We start from the raw sequence: 20,291 nt of genomic DNA, 5'->3' as shown, positions 1-20,291 counted from the left end.
CTGTTTTTAACGTTTTTGAGGTAAAATAGTGCAAACTTATTTGAAATAACAGAGCATAAGATTTGTTCACCTATTCCAGAGTTCATCTAGCTCCACTGCACGGTGTAGCGGCTCTCCCTCGCACATCTACACATAACATTTTACTTTCTGTAATTACAAATCCAAGTTTCACTGTGACATATAGAAAAAGTTCATGTACAAGTTAGAAGGTTTTACTTTGTTGTTTAATGCTAACAGGGTAAGCATCGGATGGAAAGGTAGCAAAAGCAGGTTAGCTTCATGTGGCGCTCAGCAAACTGGACAAAACCCGCCACTTCCATCGGTCTAGCTGCTTCACTCCCAAACCAAGGAAGATTCATCCACCGGCAATGGTACCAACTAATCCAGCTTATTTGTTCCATTCTTTCTGTTTTTGTAATGTCTTCGGTGCAACCTGAGGTGGAAAGAGTACTACAACTTCCTACTTAAAGGTATAGCAATCGATGTTTCTGAACATCAGGAAAGAACCGCCCTCTCCACGTTGCGCAACACTCTCCCAGCGCCTGTTTACAAGTAGCTGCCGGCCGTAATGTGTAATAAGAGGCTCTAAAAACTGCATGCAGAACGTTGGTTTACCTCTCGAGCAGAAAACCGTCAACAGCGGCGTCTGTGGGGAGCGGACTGGACCGCGTTATCCTCTTCCTGATTTCCATGAGAGTGCGGGGGTGCACAGAGTACGCATGTGCAGGAAGTGAAAACTAACCCAGGATTGGCTTCACCAGAAATTGACATTTTTGCGGACCAATGGTTGACGTGATCTACCCGGAAGAAAAACATAGATTGCTATACCTTTAAATACGAGTAGTATGGCGTCAGAGCCGTGCCACAACCCGTGCACGCGGATTGGGTCCACATCGCGCGTGTGAACGGGACTCGCGAGTGAAAATATACATGGCGAGAGGTCATTTGTGCACTGAGAGGGAGCAAACTGTGTCTGTGAGTGCACAAGGATGTGCACAAGTGACAAACCTGCATGCGCGCGTTGCCAACGAGCACACGGCTGAGGAAAACGTGCGCGCGCGGCAGCCTCTCTGCGCGCTCGGTTTCTGACTCTGCTCGCTCGGCTGTGAAGGGGTTTTGGCACTCTGGAGGCGTGGCCTGTGGCAGATTTTCTCTGTCTTCTGATTGGTTAGTTTACCCCGCACGACTGTGGTTGTACAATATATTAGTCACTAATACACTGCAAACGCCCTTAGAGTGGGGCTTCCAGAGAGAGAGAGAGAGAGAGAGAGAATTTGTATTCTGTCAAAGTTGTAATATTACTTCATCTACTCTTGAGAGGAGACTCCAGGTAAAAATAGACTTGTGGGTGTAGGTATGTTCAAGTTTAAAAAGTTCTTGCCTCATTAATGTATTGTTTATTTTTTTCAGCATTTAATTGACAAATTATCCTTTCAAATAATTAATTGATGAGTTACATAATTGTCCATTTAGAATTGTTGAATGGACTGAGTCAAGTTTGGTGCACTTTATATATTTCAAAACATGTTTTTTTTATTTTAATGATGCATATAAATAATTTAAATGTTAATTTAATGAAATATTTCTATTTTTTCATTACCTCACCCTTGTTTTGACGAAAACGGGACCTTGCTGGATAATATCATGGAGAAACTATTTGTTCACAGTACTTGGCTCAGTGAGGATCTGTATACCAAAGGAGGAGATACTCAGAAATCTGTCTGCAGATTGTTACAACCCAGACTGGAAGTGGTGGGCTGTAATAAGAAAGGAGACCAAACAGAGAAGTGGGGGTTCAACAACTGATTTATTTAACCAAAGTAAGGATTTACTAAATCTGAAATCAGCTTTAGTCTTCAGTTTGTTCTCAATGTGCATGGCATAACGGATGGTGGCCCTCGGTAGTTTAGAAACTCTGGATACGGCCCTGCTGCTGTCTCTCATCAGAAGCCACGCGAAGCACCGCAGCTAGAGAGGAAGAAGCCAGTGGCTTTTCAAAATAATGTAAAAAATTTAACGTTTCATGATATTTAAATTATTTCAAACTACGATTATTGTAACTACAGGGGTCCAACAAAGAATGGCCACGCATCATACTGATGTCTTCGGATGTTTATTTTGCTCTCTCTCTCTCTCTCTTATTGTCTTCAGACACCGTGAAAACTGAAGAAACACAAAGTTTACACCATAACTGTTTTAACTTATCAGTCTCTCATATCATTGTCCATAAACAGTCTCGAGCAAGCAGAACAGAAAGAAAATGCGCAATGATGAATCACAAAAATGTCCTCCCATTACCAGTGTAGAACACATATGCAACATTATACAAACATTATACATGAAACCATACCGTTTGCGCCTCTTGGACCACATGCAGAATGACATTAACATCGAGGCTATAGACGCATCTGTAGCCATGTATCCATGCTATGTTACAGTTGCAGTTACAACAGCAGTTACAGTTGCTATGGTTGCGCTCTAAACCAAACTCTGATCATGTGACCATTACAAACTCTACCTCATACAAACTTTACAGCACGTTACATATTTAACAAACCCATATTTTGTAATCACATATTTTAAACATGTTTTTTAATCATTGTTACACTTTTATCATCTTATCTAGTAATTAAATGAACCAAATTAAGCATCTCTCTATCACAGAAACATTTGAAATAAACAACTTTATTTTAACTGTCTCAGGGACAGTTACAATTATGGTTAGCATAGGTGCGCAAATATAGGCTATATGTGTCACGCCTTAAGTTGTTGTACAGTAGTGTAACGGGTTACGATTTGTTGTGGTTGGACTTTTATGTTGAAGGGATGTTTTTGGCCGGCTGTGTGCAGAGTTCCGGTTCGGTTGTTTAGAAGAAAACGAGCTAGTGTGATCGGAGATCGTTAACGGTGTTTCTGCTGGAGTTAAGACGTGGGCTGCGGCCAACAGTAACCCGGAATAAAGATCCGAAACGGAAACAACAACTTGGAGTCATTACCATCTCTTAGAAAAGGCAAGAAAAGTGTGTTTTATAGGTGTGGTGGCTTTTGTTGAGCCGTGGCGGTGCGACACGAACTAGTTTAGCCCAGCAGAAAGGCCCCGCGGCTGGCTGGACCCAGCTCGACACAGCAGCAGAGCGGTAAGCTTCATATCACTCTAAAATGTCGGCTAACTTTACTGTACACGTTCATTTACGGGCATTAGCAGCGTGCTAGCATTAAGGTTGGTTTATGCTTGACGCGTCCGCGAGGTCCGCACGGCTCCGCGCGGAAAAGTTGCGTCATTTTGCGTCATTTTAACAACCACGCCCCTCCACCGCGTCTCCGCACGGCCCAAGATTTCCGCAACGCGCACCTCGGAAAATTTCTAACCACGCGGACGGTCGGACGCGGAAAAACATGGCGGACCGGCACGGCAGAGGTTCGTAAATACAGACATTTGTATTATTCGGCTCTCAAAGATCACCGTGATCAATGTGTTGTTAATAAATCTTGGAGAGAAATAGCTCGCACTGTCGGAAAAGACGAGAACGCTGTTAAAAATGCTGAAATGCCATGTTGTAAACAGTCATTTCTACTTCTACTATGGTGTAGTGTTGGATGCATGCTGTAGAGCTCCATACTGCCCCGTTCAGTTTGGGAGAATATTGGCCCACCGCAGAGACGAGCCGCATGAACCATAAACACTGCGAATTGTGAAGCGCGTTCCAGCCGCGAGCCGCATCACCGCGCGGAAAGTGAATGCGTCAAGCATAAACCAAGCTTTAGCATCCCACCTGCTAAATCTTGGTTTATGCTTGAATTGTTTTAGAGCCCTTTTATTGGCAGAATCTGATATTAATTTAGTTCTTACAAAAAATGGGTCCCAACATGGTTTGTGTGGCGTTGCCATAGTGTGATGTCATAGGCACAGATCCCCTGTCCTCTTGTTTGGAAATGGAAATATGATCACCCTACATTAAACAAACTGTCCACCCGGGCTTTTGCGCTGCACAGAGACGCTTCGCTGCCTATGACTCAACGTCAGTTGACAGTCAGTCTCATGCAGACTGACCAATGAAGAGAGGGCCTCAAGTTAAGACCCTCTCCTCATTGGTCAGTCCACACGAGGTGGGTCAAAGGTTACTCTGGGCGGGTTACATGTTGTCAGGCATTCAAGTATTGAGTATATTTACTGCATATTACAGTAAAATATTCTGTTTGTGACCACATTATGGTGATCCTCGGGTCGTGATTATGGAGCCCTTGAATATTGTTGCCCAGGGTACAACAAAGTGTTAATCTGGCCCTGGTTCTGCCGTCACATTCCCGCAGAAACTGGTTGATCACACCGGGGCCAGACTACTAGCGTGTGGTTTTACAACCACAATGTCCTCAGAAGCAAAAACGCTTTTAAAAGGGAGGGAGGAGTCCTAACTGTTGCTGCAGGCGTGTTGTGTGAGAGTGCAGTTATATACTGGTTAATATATTTTTGGGTTCAGTTGCTTTCATGTGGCCTAATGTGAGTCTATTTGGGATCATTGGAATGATCAGCAGCATTTCTTGATGTGACTTTATGGCAGTTGCCCAGGGCATCATCACAAGGAGGATGGCATTCATTTACTTTTGTTTTATTTGGTATTTTTTCAGTCATTTTTGGAAACAGTGATCAATTTTGATTTTGATTCTTCCTGATGTAAGAGGTGAGTCTCCGCTTTGTTTTGGTTGTTTTGGCGTCGACATCATGCTAGCGCGCAACGTTCTGTCACTCTTAAAAAACCAGTAAAACGGTGAGAAACGCTGGCAGTGAACGAGTTAACAGGTTACAAAGTTAATCATAGTTGTTGATGAGTAGGGTTGGGCACCGTTTGATTTTGAACGATTCAGATTCCTCGTATCTATTCCGGTTCCTATCGATTCCCGATTCAGATTCTTTGAAGACATGACGTGTTTTACATGAGCCAGCTGACCACAGGTCCTACTGGATGAAATAATCTTAACTTCAACATGAATTTTAACTCTATGAACAACAACATCACCTTCATTTAGACACAAACATAAACGTCTCCAACATATCCAGAAGCGTCCAGCTGTTTTCAGCTCCAACTCTCAGGATGGTCATGTCCAGGATGACTGAGAGCTACACCTCCATGCTGCAGCAGCGTTCAGTCAGAAACCTAACCGCAGCTGCTGTCAGTGACAAGCTAACAGGTTTTAAACGTTAAACTCTCAACAGAAACAGTTCAGAAAGGAAATTAAAATGTTATTTATTATTATTATTATTATTATTATTATTTATTGTGGCAGAAGCTGGTGTGGTCCACCTCAGAAAAGCTGCTCTAGCATGATGACTTTAATTATTCTACAGGTTATTGTTCAGCCTTCTGACGCTCACACACACACACACACACACACACACACACACACACACACACACACACACACACACACGAGTGTAGGGCTGCAGCTATCGAATATTTTTTGTAATCGAGTAATAAATTACTCTTTTGTGTTTGTAAACCATTATATAAAATAGCATGTTATAAAATATGAAAGACCTCTTAAAATGAGCAATTGCCAGTTATTCTTCAAGTTTTATTCAAAATTAGTTTTCAAAACTTCAGCACTTCAACTTTACTTCACAGAAACAAATGTCTGTGCAAAACATAAGTAAACAACCTGAGCCGATTTTCCCCTCGCGCGAGAATCTGCTAGCCTGCAAGCCAGACAAAAACTAGGAGAATAACTGTTGAAGTAGCGCTGCGAGCGGCTGCGGCCCAAACAGAACCAGAACCGCTCACGGCGCAAACAGCTCGCCGGCTGTTTCCCTATTAACACACGTCCGTTTTAATTTCTACACTTTTTCTCACACAATAACAAGGATTGTCGAGAAAGCATGTTTGCCGTGGTTTTGTCAAATTGTACTGATCACAAAACATTTATTTACTTTCTTTCATTTTCCTCCGCCACTCATAAATACCCGTGTCCTCCTGCAGCAATCCCGAGGGACAACAAATATCAATAACAACACTATAAAAAGTCCGACATATTGTGTAAAAACAGCTATTTTTTAGCACATTTTAAGTAGGGATGCACCGATGGATCGGCATTTGATCGTAATCGGCCGATAGCGCCCCTATCGGTTTTGATCGGAATTTTCAAAATAGATCAAAGCAAACCAATCAGGTAGGGTTGTCACGGTAACCAGTGTAGCGCTAAACCCCGGTAAAAAAAAAAAAAGTTGACAATAATAACCGTCTTGTTTTTAAAAAAACTATATTATCTTGGTGGGTTTACCGTGGCTGCGGTGTAGGCGCGGTGACCCTTACCAGCCACCGTATCATCTGCTGAAGTTGCCGGCGGCACATACACGCTTTGTTTACAACAAAACTTTCTTGAAGCTAAAGCTGAAATAATGGTCAAAGGAGGAGACGGCAGCGCTCAGGACATTTATTATCCCTCAGAGAAGATGAAGTATGTGCATTTTTTTGATATTTGAAGAATGCCAAGGGACAGCTGATAGAAGACGGCTATCCTGTTTGCAGCACGAGCAGAAAAAGTGTCTGTGAAAGGCAGCAATGCTTCAAATCTCATGACACATCTGCGTGACCATCACCCACAACTCTACAGTCAACGCAAGGCAAGCTAACGTTAGCGTTTTAGCTAAAATGCGTGATCCGAGGATTTGGGTTGAGGGAGAATGCAACGAGTCGCTATATAAAGCAGCCGCAGCGCCGCTACCTGCATATAAACCGTGTCGCGGACACCCTCATGTTGAAATGACGCTATGCATTACGGGGCTCCCAGGGGCAGATAAGAGTTGGTCTCTCTCCGAGAATAATTATGAATTTAACAACGATTACTGCCTGATGACATTTTCCCACATCTGCAAAGTTCACTGGAAGGACACAAACCGAGGACAACATTTTCCTGATATAGGGTTTATTACTCAAGTAAGGATAAAAAAGTATCTGATTAGAAGGCTACTTGAGTACTGAGTATCATCTGAAGTAATATTTTTAAAATGATGACATCAAACAGACAAAAAATAAGAAGTTATGGGCAAATATTGGTATTTTAAAGACTAAAGTGGAAAAATGTAAACAAACAAACAACATAATTACAAAATACCACATTTTAGGCAAAATTTAGACACAAACTGAGGACAATATTTTCCTGATATACAGGGTTTATTTAATTGTGTGAAAATGTAACACATTTAAAAAAATACCGCAATAATACCGAAAACCGTGGTAATTTTGGTCACAATAACCGTGAGGTTAAATTTTCACACCGTGATGACCCTAATACAGACCATTTTAGATTAGGATACATTTCCTTTATTCCCAGATTATGTAGTTTGTAGCACTCATTATAATGTTGTAGAAAATTTCTGGCCAATCCACGTGATCGGTATCGGTGATCGGTATCGGTGATCAGCATTCTTTGATATCGGTATCGTGATCGGCAGCAAAAAACCTGATCGGTGCATCCCTAATTTTAAGTCTGACGTGTTGCTACCAGACGTACGGTGTGAGCTGAAACTGAGCGCTACAAATGAAAAGTCGCACAGTGTCCGCAGAATATATAGAAATACAGGCTAAAATGCATTATCTTGTAGAGGCTCCGAGTCCGCTTGCAGAAGTGACATTTACAGGTGGTGCAGCACGGAGGTTGTGGTGTTGTGGTGGGCTAAATCCATTTTACAGTATTTATACTGGACTACGTTTTCCACCTTACGACGTGAAAAATGGTCCCACACCCAGGGCTGCTCAATTAATCGAATTTTAATCACGATGACGATCTGGGCTTTCAACGATTATTAAAAATGACTGAGCCGGTTATCAGCACCTCCCTCGTGTTTTACTCTCGCGTGGCAAATCGAGCGCACCTCTCTGCGTTTCGAACACGTGATGCGTCACATCAAGAGTAAAGCTAGCAAAGCGTCGCCTCAGAGGAAAGCTAAGCAGACGTTATTTGGAGAGGAGAGGATAAAGAAAGAATTCCGTTAGTTGAACAGCGAGGTAGAACTACTTCAGTGGTGTGGAAACATTATTTGTTCGCGGAGTCAGACGTGAATCAAGTCGATATAGTGTGGAAACTTTGCTACGGTGTTGTAGCGGCACCACAGGGCAACACTACCAACTTATTTAATCATTTGAGGACCGCTCACAAAGTAACATACGATGAAACAATGGAGCATAGAGAAAACCCTCAACAACACCGGCTTCATCCTCACAGACCTCCATTCACGCTACCCTGTACAACGCCACTAAATACCCCACCAGCTCCAGAGACACAAGGAGATAACAAACGCCGTAACGTTGTTCCTCGCCAAAGACCAATGCTCAGTCAACACAGTGATCAACCCCGGCTTTAAGAAGCTAATCAACACTTTGGACAAACGGTATAACTTGCCATCTCGTCACTATTTTAGTCGAGTGGCGATTCCCGCTTTATATGATGAGTTCATGATGGTGTCGCAAAGGAAGTGGCTACAGCCCAATATTTTCCCTCCACAACGGACTTGTGGTCAAGCCGCACCATGGAGCCGTATTTGAGCCTCGCGGTACATTTCATTGACATGGATTTCAACATGAAAACCAAATGTCTCCAGACATCATTTTTCCCAGAAGACCACACGGGGCAGAACATGGCTGCAGGTCTGAAACAAGCACTGGCTACGTGGGATCTGCAGGAGAGTAAACTCGTCTGTATAACCACAGACAACGCTGCAAACGTCATACTGGCTGCAGAACTGAATGGCTGGATGAGGCTCCAGTGCTTTGGGCACAGATTACATTTGGCCATAGGTGAGTAGGCCTAATTCCTACTGAATATGATGCATATTTTCTATCAATTATACAAACACATGAATGAGCTACACTCAAGGAAATGACATCATCCTCCTGATAATGCTTGTTTATATTTTCATGTTTTTACAGAAAGAGCCATGAAAGATCACAGGGTTGAGCGTGCAGTGGGGGTCTGCAAAAAAGTGGTCAGCACCTTTTCATTCGGTTGGAAAAAGAGAGAGAGAGCTGAAAAAGGCACAGATAGACCTCAAACTGCCAGACCACTCCTTAAAGACCGAGTGTCCAACCAGATGGGGATCCAGGCAGGCCATGCTTTCCAGAGTCCTTGAGCAGCAGAAGGCCACTGCCCATGTCCTCTCCCAAGACAAAGGAACTAGGCGCCTCATCCCCTCATGGCAGGACATCGATGTCCTTGAGGCCGTCAACAAGACCCTGGGACCTCTGGTTGAATTCACTGATACGCTTTCTGGAGAGAAACATGTGTGTGTGTCTTTAACAAAACCAACACTCCAACACTGAGCAAGATGATGCCACAGACCTCTCAAAATGCATCAAGAGGAGAATCCTGGAGTACCTAAATGAAAAGTACGATGACTCACCAACACAAGAGTTGCTTGGCATGGCCACTGTCCTGGACCCAAGGTTCAAACTGAGATATGCAAGCGAGGTCAGCCAAGAAACCATCACAGTAGGGCTGACGATGGAAATGAAGTCCATCACGGTGTGTGTGTGTGTGTGTGTGTGTGTGTGTGTGTGTGTGTGTGTGTGTGTGTGTGTCTCGGCATATTTAACAAACTTTTTTGATACGGTGTCAAAACGCTGTCGCTTCCAAGGACTGAATAACATCTACTACATCAACAGGAGTCTACTGACACCTGCTGGATCTTCTATCTCATTATAGACAACATAATTAGGAGATTCAGGTAGTCTCCTGATTAAATAACTTTATATATTTATGAAGCCTAATTGTATTCCATATTGTACACTGCATTATTTAATATCTTAATCTGAGTTTAAAATGTTATATTTAAAGTACTATATCATTATAAATGATCTGAATGTCAGTCACAACTGGAGAAAAAATGAAATTACAAGTGTGATGTTGCCCATGGACTGACTTATTTGGACTTATTTGGTTTTAGTGAAGAACTTATTATTATTATTTACATTTGAAAGCAGAATCGGAGAGGAAGAGGATGAAACAAGGAACCAAAGATCCAAACGGTCCCACACTGCAGACAGCTGTTTATTTCCTCTCTGCTTCCATGATGGAGGCTTGCAGGGAATCATTTTGGTTCTGAAGATGAGCTTTTTCTACAAACTCATCCCGTTGTCGGATGCAGACGCTCCTCCATTTCAACACAGTTTGTCGCTTCAGCAGCAGGCGACACAGCAGCTGTCTCGGGCCCGTGACTGGTTCTTAAGGTGATACACACACCGATACGGGGTTTCGCTCCCTGAGCTTGATACAGGCGTCGAGGCGTCGTTGTTGCTGGACCCATCACTACCATCTGTCATTATTTATAGTAATTATTTAAGGACTGTACTGTAGAATGCCAAACCCGAGCCAGATAAAACTGGTTCCTCATTCTGTGTTGCTGTCATTTTATGTTTGTCCCATTAAAGAAGGCTGCAGTGATGGGGACACCCGTTGGTAACACGGAGGTTGCTGATGATGGTGCATCAAACCAAACGAAGAGGAAAAGGGGCCTAAGCAGCCTCTTTAAGGTCCCTCTCAGCCCAGCAGCTCCAGGTGAAGAACATGCTCTTCAACTGGACCAGGCCATAGCTTGTGAGCTTCAGGGGTACCTCCAGGCAGGGACCCTGGACACAGAGGAAGACCCACTGGGGTGGTGGAAGCCATCACAGAACCTCTTCCCACGACTCTCCGTCCTGGCAAAGAAATATCTTTGCATCCCAGCCACAAGTGCCTCATCAGAAAGGGTCTTCAGCACTGGTGGACATGTTGTCAACTGCCTGCGTGCATCCCTAAAGCCTGACCATGTTAATAGGCTGGTGTTTTTGGGACTCGGTGCTGCACACAGACCACTGGTGTGATACGCTCTAAAAAGCGTTAATCACAATTTGAAGATCACGTTTATTTTTCACGGAGATCGGCCGCGGATTCCTCTTCCGTCGGCATTCTAGGAATCGAAATTAGGAATCAAAATAAAAAACCTTGAACGAGTGGGAAAAACGAACAGTTTGTCCCGGTTCCAATCAATGCTCCATGCCCAACCGTATTGATAAGCTTTCATCTTGTCTTTATTATTAGATGTCACATAGCTGATCACACTTCAGACAAGAAGCTAATGATGGTATATTAGAGCATCCTGGTGCAATAAGCTAAACCTTTATGAATGACACGATTAGTCGACTACTAAAATAGTCGACTCAAGTCATCAATGGCAGTGAATGGGTTAAAAATAATAATTAAAAAGAAGACCTAAATGAAAGAATTAATTATTAAAACTAATTAAAAAACTAATTAAAATGACTTAAAAACTAATAACTACTAAAACTAGAGGTGTGAATCTTCACTTGTCTCCCGATTCGATTATTGGGTCAATGATTCATTTCGATTCGCCTGTCCAGAAAGCCAGGTCCTCGACCCCCCCCCCCCCCTTTCGGTACTTGAGCTGATGAAACAGCGTCAGCAGTACACCAGACTAGTCTTTGGATTATCTCCAGGTAAAAAGCGACAGTTGGTTGACAGCGTCAGATGGACCCCTTGGGGTCAGTGAGTTCAGCTTTTATTCTGAAAGGAACCGTTGCTTGGTTGGAAAAATGCAACAGAATTTATCCAGCTTGTTGGTTCTTTGCTTAAAAAAGAAGTCCGGGTGGCCGGTCCGATACTCCTCTTAGCATGCGGTGAGCTGCAGAGAACTGTTGAGAACTGAACTAAGATGGCATGGGTACTGGTTTTATTAATCTGGATGTTTTGATTTCTGGTCGAATCAAAGTTGGGACAGATTTATAAACACCACAGAGACTATGCCACGCTTCAGAAAGGAAGGTTCTGATTGGATCAGTAAAAGCAATTTGTCGTGCGTTTACATTACGTGTGATCAGCATGTCTAGTGCAGCTAGATTAAAGTCATATTACTTATTAAAGCCTACTAATCATAACATTGTCATTTCACAGATTGGTCACCATATTATTATTGACTAGGGTTGTCACGGTAACCGGTGTAGCGGTAAACCCCGGTAAAAAGTTGACAATAATAATAACCGTCTTGTTTTTTAAAAAACTATATTATCTCGGTGGATTACCGTGGCTGCGGTGTAGGCGCGGTGACCCTTACCAGCCACCGTATCATCTGCTGAAGTTGCCGGCGGCACATGCGCGCTTTATTGTTTACAACCAAAACTTTCTTGAAGCTAAAGCTGAAATAATGGCCAAAGGAGGAGATGGCAGCGCTCAGGAGGACATTTTTTATCCCTCTAAGAAGACGAAGTGGGAAGTACGGGCATCTTTTGGATATTTGAAGAATGCCGAGGGACAGTTGATAGAAGACGGCTATCCTGTTTGCAGCACGTGCAGAAAAAGTGTGTGTGAAAGGCAGCAACGCTTCAAATCTCATGACACATCTGCGTGACCATCACCCACAACTCTACAATCAACGCAAGGCAAGCTAACGTTAGCGTTTTAGCTAAAATGCGTGATCCGAGGATTTGGGTTGAGGGAGAATGCAACGAGTCGCTATATAAAGCAGCCGCAGCGCCGCTACCTGCATATAAACCGTGTCGCGGACACCCCCATATTGAAATGACGCTATGCATTACGGGGCTCCCAGGGGCAGATAAGAGTTGGTCTCTCTCCGAGAATAATTATGAATTTAACAATGATTACTGCCTGATGACATTTTCACACATCTGCAAAGTTCACTGGAAGGACACAAACCGAGGACAATATTTTCCTGATATAGGGTTTATTACTCAAGTAAGGGTAAAAAAGTATCTGATTAGAAGGCTACTTGAGTACTGAGTAACATCTGATCTAATATTTTTAAATGATGACATCAAACAGACAAAAAATAAGAAGTTATGGGCAAATATTGGTATTTTAAAGACTAAAGGCAAAATTTAGACACAAACTGAGGACAATATTTTCCTGATATACAGGGTTTATTTAGCTGTCTGAAAATGTAACACTTAAAAAAATACCACAATAATACCGAAGACCGTGATAATTGTGGTCACAATAACCGTGAGTTTAAATTTTCACACCGTGACAACCCTGTTATTGACTGACACTTTGTTTGATTAGCGTTATTAAAAATAGAGTTCATTGATTTATTAAAAGGAAAGAGTCCTTTATCTTCATTCTTCTTGAGCTGGAAAGGAAACAGTTTAGAAGCGAATGCATGACCTTGAGGCAGTCTCATGCATATGTTACTGTTTACATTAATTATTTTTATGATGACTGAATAAAATTGATCTTTCATTCGTTCATTCATTCGTTCGTTCATTCATTCATAGTGGCCAATAGAAGACACAGCTCTCATACTAGATTTGGATATGGAGCAGGACCTAGAACTGCCTGATTTCCTAGTTTGGCTTCGACAATGGCTGCTGGAGCGGCATGAAGCGGCTGTAGGATGAGGCAATAGAGGTCTGTATCCAACATCATAATCTTCTAGATATGAGGGCAAGCGACGCTGTCTTCGTGGCCTCCCCTCGGGCTCTGGAGTGTCTGTAGTTGCTTCTGTCATACTGTATGCTAGGGTGCACTCAATCCGGCTCGAAGAACCATGTAATGTAGGCAGTATTCTTACAGCCTACTAAATAAATTTAACTGGTTGAGGCGGTAGCAGTGTTGCAAGTTCCCACATGCCAAAGACAGTGCCGAGAAACGGAGTCAACAGGTGGGCCACAGAGATAAGATTGGACCCACACTGAAACACACTGAACTTGCTTATGCGAGTAAAATCAGCCAGAAGACAGGAGCTCAACTGCACAACAAGCATCCAAGCTGAGGATCACAGAAGGGTCGCAGGGACAAGAGGACAGAACTGGGCAAAAGGTCGGGAAGCGGCTGGCTCCACCTCTGGCAGGAAAGAAGGGACGGGAGGGAACAGAGTGAAAACAGCTCATCGGATCAAGAAGCCTTCGTCAGGAATGCTGCACGTCGGAGGGAAACTGAAGATCTGCTACAAAGATGATGCCTGATGACCTGTGTTAAGCTGAAGAATCTTCATGAAGGATCCTGCATGTAGCAAAAATGATACCAGATGTCTTGTGTTGAGCTAATAAGTATGTATCTGGTAAATGACCCCATGACCTTACTGTCATGAGATAATGATTTTACCTCATCTAAGCTGACCCAAGAAGAGTATAAAAGAGCAGCTCTGAGCAGAGCTGAGAGATCAGTTGGGGCAGACGACAGCAGAGACAGAGCAGATTTGGAAAAGAAGAGGTCATCCTCCGTCCTCTGGATGGGGGGCGGAGGACGACAGGTCAGTTTTTGGGGAGAGAGTGTTTTGGGGCAGTTGACAGACACAGTAGCAGGAGCAGCAGCTTGAAGACAAAGTTGGTGCAAGCCAACTAATTATTTTTAATTAATTATTAGGACTAATTTCTCCTTGGGGGAAGTGGTCAGTTTTATATCTACTCATTTTTGTATTTTTTAATCTTGTAATAAACTTTTTGAAAAAGAATCCACATCCCTGATTCTTCCAGGTCTTTTTTAAAGGTTAAGGTGGGAGCCTCGACCTATCTTAAGGAGAGGTAAGCACATTAATTACAGGTTCCTGAGTTATCAGGATTTTCTTTACGGTTTGTGACAGATTAATAATAAGAAACCTTAAGTAAAGAAGCTAATCTCCTCCTCTCCCGCGAGTAACGAGATGTCTTAAGGATGATAAAACCAAAACATTAGTAGGTTATTTTTTGGCTCTGATTGCAAGTGTGAAAAAGTCTCAGCCAGCGCTAGGAGGTTGAATTAATCAGATAAATTGATAAATCTATGTTAGCCTGATCAACTAACAAGAATCATTTTATTGTTACCAACCGCCCACAAAAGCTGACAGGGACTCAATTAATCCTAATAACCCAAAGAATTGCCAGAGAGGACGGCCTCCCGCCGGACTTCGCCCTAGTATCTAAACCAATAGATAACGGGATTAATTAAAAAGGAAGTGTGCTATCACAAAGAAACGAGTACTGCATATCATTTCTCCTTAAAATAGGAAACAGATTCTAATTGAGGTAGTCCAAACCAGGGTCTAGTACAATAAAACTCACCGACATCCCCACGAACCCTGAGAAAGATGCACAGTCATAAGTTCTAACGGAACTGGGTTTTAACGGAACCGACAAATGGGACGCGCTCGCGACAGCAGTATGACTAGATTCCGGTTAGAGAATCTGGTTATAGACGGGATGACATTTAAGATGATTTATTTATGAACATGCGATGTAGAAGTGGTGTGCAACACAAACTGAACACACCAATAATCAAATGTACATATATACAATAAGGCTGCAAGATATACACCTTATTTGGTAAAGAAACAAAGCTGGAATCATCGTTCAAACAACCAGATTGAACCTACAACCTAATTTAAGGTGCACAGAAATCAGGATAAATCTATCTTATGTTAGGTAAACAAGTATGAACGCATATCAGCGTTACCACCGTGCACAAATATTAACTCAAATGGGCAATAAAACATCTGAGGCCTATATTAGCATTAACCAAGTAAACAGTAATGTTCAAATATCTCTAAATAAGCCAAAGTGACCAAACACAACAGCACATTATTGTTTAGGCTCAAACTGAAACATTTCACTCACTTCTATTGTCCATAACGCACGGGAAACATGTTCATAATGAGCAAACGGCTCCACTCCTCTGTAGCACCAGACAGACATGTGCGTACTGCTGACTCGAGTGGTGAAATTAAAGGGTTCAGTCTCTATAGTGTTCAAGGCTGGATTATAATATGGGCAAAGTGGGCACAGGCCCAGGGGCCCACAGCCACAAGGGGGCCCACGCGAGCAGCAGTCTTTTTTTCAGTGTGCAGCAGTCTTAACATTGGAGAAAGAAGTTGAAAAGTAAGACTGTCAACCCACTTTTTCTAAGTTAACACACACTTCTTTTAACAATGGTAGTTTCTGCATCTTTACTGTTCCCCAGCTGCTTCAGCCCTCTCCCCCCTCCCCCTGCGCAGCGGCCGCAAACTCACTGATGCGCCTGCAGCCTCTCGGAGTTCCTGCTGCTCTAAACATTAAAATAATTATTTCATTTTCTGTTCCTCACTTCTGATTACCTTCATTGGTTTCTGTTTGTTGCAACCACCAGGTACAAAAACTAACTTGTTTTTATTTGACTATTTTTCTGTCCTGCCTGTTTATTATCTTCCTGCATCTCCTCTCAGTCATAAAGAGAAACTGCTACCTGGGTTCATATATATTCACCTCATGAGTTACCTTTGAACTGCAGTTCTAAAAGATCTACCGACCGCAAAACAGCGGAGTGTACGCCGGCCGCGTCAGTTAGGTGCGTCACCGAGGACAAAACAGGTGATGCGCTCTGCTCCACAGCAGCGAAACGCATCAGGCACAAATAAAAGACAGAAAACATAAAAGGAAATGAGCCGACATGAATGATCGCGTGTTAAAATTGTTTTTGAGGTGGCGACGCCTAATTTGATAATGTTACTGTGGCCGTGCTCAGGACGCAGATGTCTGGAGCGCGTCAACAATCAGCTTTGCATGCGCAAGCTGGTTATGGTTAGGATGGGGGTGAGGGGAAGTTAAATTGCAAGAGGGTAAAGGTCACAATTCGGTCAAATCTCTGTGACATTTGACCGACAACTGTCACTCTGTTGACTTCATCTCTGTAGTTTGACTCATCCCCTCCAGAGATGAGCCCAACCACGGTGGTGTCGTCCACAAACTTTATGAAGGTGTTAGAGAGATGGATCGGAGCACTGTCCCATGTATAAAGTTTGAACAGGAGAGGACTTAGTACACATCCCTGAGAACCAGTACTGAGGGTGATGTTGCTGGACTGATGAGGGCCAAGTCTGACAGACTGCGGTCTGTTTGTGAGAAAATCCTTGATCCAGCGGCAGATACTGTTGGAAAATCCCAAATAAGACAATTTCTGGACCAGGAACTCCGGAATGAAATGGTTAAATGCTGATCTAAAGTCTAAGAAAAGCATTCTCACATAGCTTCCCTGGTGCTCCAGATGTTCCAGCGCAGTGTGAAGTGCTATGTTGATAGGATCATCTGGAGATCGATTAGCCCTGTAGGCGAACTGATGTGGATCTAGGGTGGGTGCTGGTTCTTAGTCTGTTTCCACCAGAGGCATGAAGTACAAGTTTATGCCTCTGGTAGGCTGGGGTTTTCCCTCATTACCAGGGCTTCACGAGTTCCTTCCTCTTACACCAGTGTCAAGCTGGCAGGTAACAACGACTCTGGCGTTGAGTCACACCTTAAGTGGTTGTGTTTGGTCTGCTAGCACGCTCCAGCAGTATCACTGGTTAAGGGACTGCAACAGGAAAAAGCACTGTGGGAGGTCTTGTAGAAGGACCACCAGTGCTGAACAGGTGTGTGTGTGAGTTTATTTAGTATTTTTAACAAAGCTAATTGGTTCAAGCTTTCTTATTTGTGACTTTAATTTATCTTATGTTACGGGCTGAGAGCTGAAGGTGGTGGCTGGTGGTCCATCTTCATGCGTGTGTAAGAATTCTTTCACTCCTGAATGCATGGCCACGAGTACTTGGGGTACCTTTTGATTAAGTTATATTTTCTTTATTGAGATTCAACCTCCCAGTCATCCACTGGTAAGCCTCAGACTGGGTTTTAGTTGGAGCTGAGGAAAATAATCAAATAATTGATGCATCAGGATGCAGACATAAACGATTCTGCATCGTAGAAGAGTACGCCATAATCGATTATGGTGGAATGTAGTTTTGTTTTTTTTTAACGGCGGCACCAGCGCAGCATCCAAATCTGTCAGAGTGAGCGTCCTCCACATTTACCGAGTGGTTCCGCCTTAATGTGGTACTGCAGGGCTGAGCGCTAGAGTTGTAACCTGAGACCGAACCCGAACCGAATCAGCCCGACCGGCTCTGTTGGATTTGGGCCGTGAATTATGTTAAATGAGTGGGTTGTCATGCGGCGCGCTCCGCTCGCTCGCACAGCAACTGAGAGAGAGAGAGAGAGACACTGTCTGCTCACACAAGAGAGAGGATCGGAGAACTCCAAACACGCGTTATTATTTTCATAATTTCATTATTATTTCTGCTCGAAGCGCTCAATCAGACTGCTTGTTGTAATGTAGGGAGATCCGGTCTTGGGGAGGGGGCGGGGTCAGTGACGGCGGCTGCAGTGTAATCATCTGTCTCTTATTTAGGGACACAGAGAAGTTAAAAGGAGAGAGAAATAGAAGATAAAAGTTCTTGTTCCACTTTATTCTTTTGTTTCATGATGATAAACTGATGTTAAATTCAGCTTAAAGAGAAACTGGGAGGAAGCTTTGGTTCATTTTAGGTTACAGGAGACTTGTCTCCTATCTGCTCCTCCAGAGACAGCATGGACATGAGGGTCACATGGTGAGGGTCACACAGGACAGGTTAGTGGAAAGGTTTGTAGTTAGCTGGTTAGTGAAAGAGATCCATCAGCTGGGTAATTTAATCCTAATCCAGCCCACAGCCTTCTGCTGGTGTTATTATCAGAAAGAATAAAACACACATCTTAAATATTATTGGAAGTGTAGAATTTGTTTTATGTTTTATTATTTTCTGCATCAAACAGAACTTGATTCATTCTCCAACAAATCAAAAACAAATCAATGTGAAATAATTGTGATGCATCGGGATATCGAATCGAAATGAATCGTTGACCCAATAATCGTAATCGAATCGGGAGACAAGTGAAGATTCACACCTCTAGTTTTAGTAGTTATTAGTTTTTAAGTCATTTTAATTAGTTTTAATAATTAATTCTTTCATTTAGGTCTTCTTTTTAATTATTATTATTAACCCATTCACTGCCATTGACGACTTAAGTCGTCATTTTAAATCCAACCGTTCACTGCCAATAACGATTAAAGTCATCATTTGCATTTTTTTTTTACTGTGTGGGCGTCAGAACGAGCCCCCACACCGTGAGAACTAACATCTCAGCTCTAAAGCCAATCTTCATCCACGTACGTCACACGTCACGTGATCAGGAAGCAGAAATTCCTGTGTTAGGAGATTGTTTTGGGCCGCTGCTGTAAAATAAAATGAGGTGTGAACCGGAAAAGCTTCTGCCGATCACAATTCAACAACGGATTATGAAAGAACGGTTAACGCTCGAAACGCGCAGATTCTTCCTGATGTAAGAGGTGAGTCTCCGCTTTGTTTTGGTTGTTTCGGCGTCGACATCATCCTAGCGTGCAACGTTCTGTAACTCTTACAAAAACTGTGAAAACGGTGAGAAATGCTGGCAGCGAATGAGTTAATAACCGTAAAATAACTTTTTGAACCACATCTCCTGCCTTCCTAGTACAGTGGACTTGTGTGTTCTTTTAATGTCAATCTCATTGGGTTTTCTACTTATTTCTAACTGTTCTTGCTTGAACAGAGTAAAAATATCTCATCATGCAACTTTTATGTTTTTGTGTTTGTGTTTGTAGATGTTCAGCAAATGGTGCTGATTTATGAAGCAGCCAGCTCCTGAAGAACTGAGGCCTCTTTTGAACCAGAAGGACATGGAGCCCCTCGACATGAAGGAGGAAGAGGAGGAGCAGCTTGATGAGATTAAAACTGATGCCACCAACATTTCATTCTCTGCAGTTTCTCATCATTTTAAGGTAGAAGGAAGAGAAGTTCTGTTGTCACAGTTTGATCAGAACCAACCTAAAGACAGAGATCTTCCAACCAGCAGCACCACTGACCAGATGAAAGCAAAAAGTGATAGAGAGGACTATGGAGGAGCAAAACGTACCAGGAATCTAGATCTAAAACTTTATAAAGATGATTCCAACTCTTCAGAGACTGAAGTCAGCCAAGATGAATATGATGACCAGGATGGCAACAATTCTGACTGTCAGCTAAAGCCTTTTGCTTGTGAGCTCTGTGGGAAAAGATTTTCCCAAAAGACACATCTGAACATTCACATGAGAGTCCACACAGGACAGAAGCCTTTTGTTTGTGAGCTCTGTGGACAAAAATTTACCCAAAAGTCAAGTTGAAACAGTCACATGAGAGTCCACACAGGACAGAAGCCTTTTGTTTGTGAGCTCTGTGGAAAAAGATTTTCCCAAAAGACACATCTGAACACTCACATGATAATCCACACAGGACAGAAGCCTTTTGCTTGTGAGCTCTGTGGACAAACATTTGCCCATAAGGGAAGCTTGAAGAGACACATGAGAGTCCACACAAGACAGAAGCCTTTTGCTTGTGAGCTCTGTGGACAAGAATTTAGCCACAAGTGCAATTTAAACAATCATATGAGAGTCCACACAGAACAGAAGTCTTTTGCTTGTGAGCTCTG

General features: G+C 42.9%; 3 protein-coding genes across 5 annotated transcripts in view; 2 read left to right on the top strand and 1 right to left on the bottom strand.

Annotated features, from left to right (window-relative positions):
- Positions 1-20,291, bottom strand: part of LOC129162178 (oocyte zinc finger protein XlCOF6) — an 849,318-nt gene that overhangs the window by 650,713 nt on the left and 178,314 nt on the right. The window lies entirely within an intron of this gene.
- Positions 1-20,291, top strand: part of LOC129161859 (zinc finger protein 135) — a 185,754-nt gene that overhangs the window by 138,072 nt on the left and 27,391 nt on the right. The gene's annotated exons all lie outside the window — the stretch shown is intronic.
- LOC107373377 (gastrula zinc finger protein XlCGF57.1) overlaps positions 2,674-20,291 on the top strand; it is a 147,227-nt gene continuing 129,609 nt past the window's right edge. Inside the window, exon 1 of the mRNA XM_070548603.1 lies at positions 2,674-3,137. The gene's annotated coding sequence lies outside the window, so the exon portion shown is untranslated. The remainder of the gene's footprint in view (positions 3,138-20,291) is intronic.

This window comes from Nothobranchius furzeri, chromosome 2 (genome assembly GCF_043380555.1).
Source record: "Nothobranchius furzeri strain GRZ-AD chromosome 2, NfurGRZ-RIMD1, whole genome shotgun sequence".
Lineage (NCBI taxonomy): Eukaryota > Metazoa > Chordata > Actinopteri > Cyprinodontiformes > Nothobranchiidae > Nothobranchius > Nothobranchius furzeri.
This window is presented reverse-complemented; position numbering and strand designations above follow the sequence as displayed.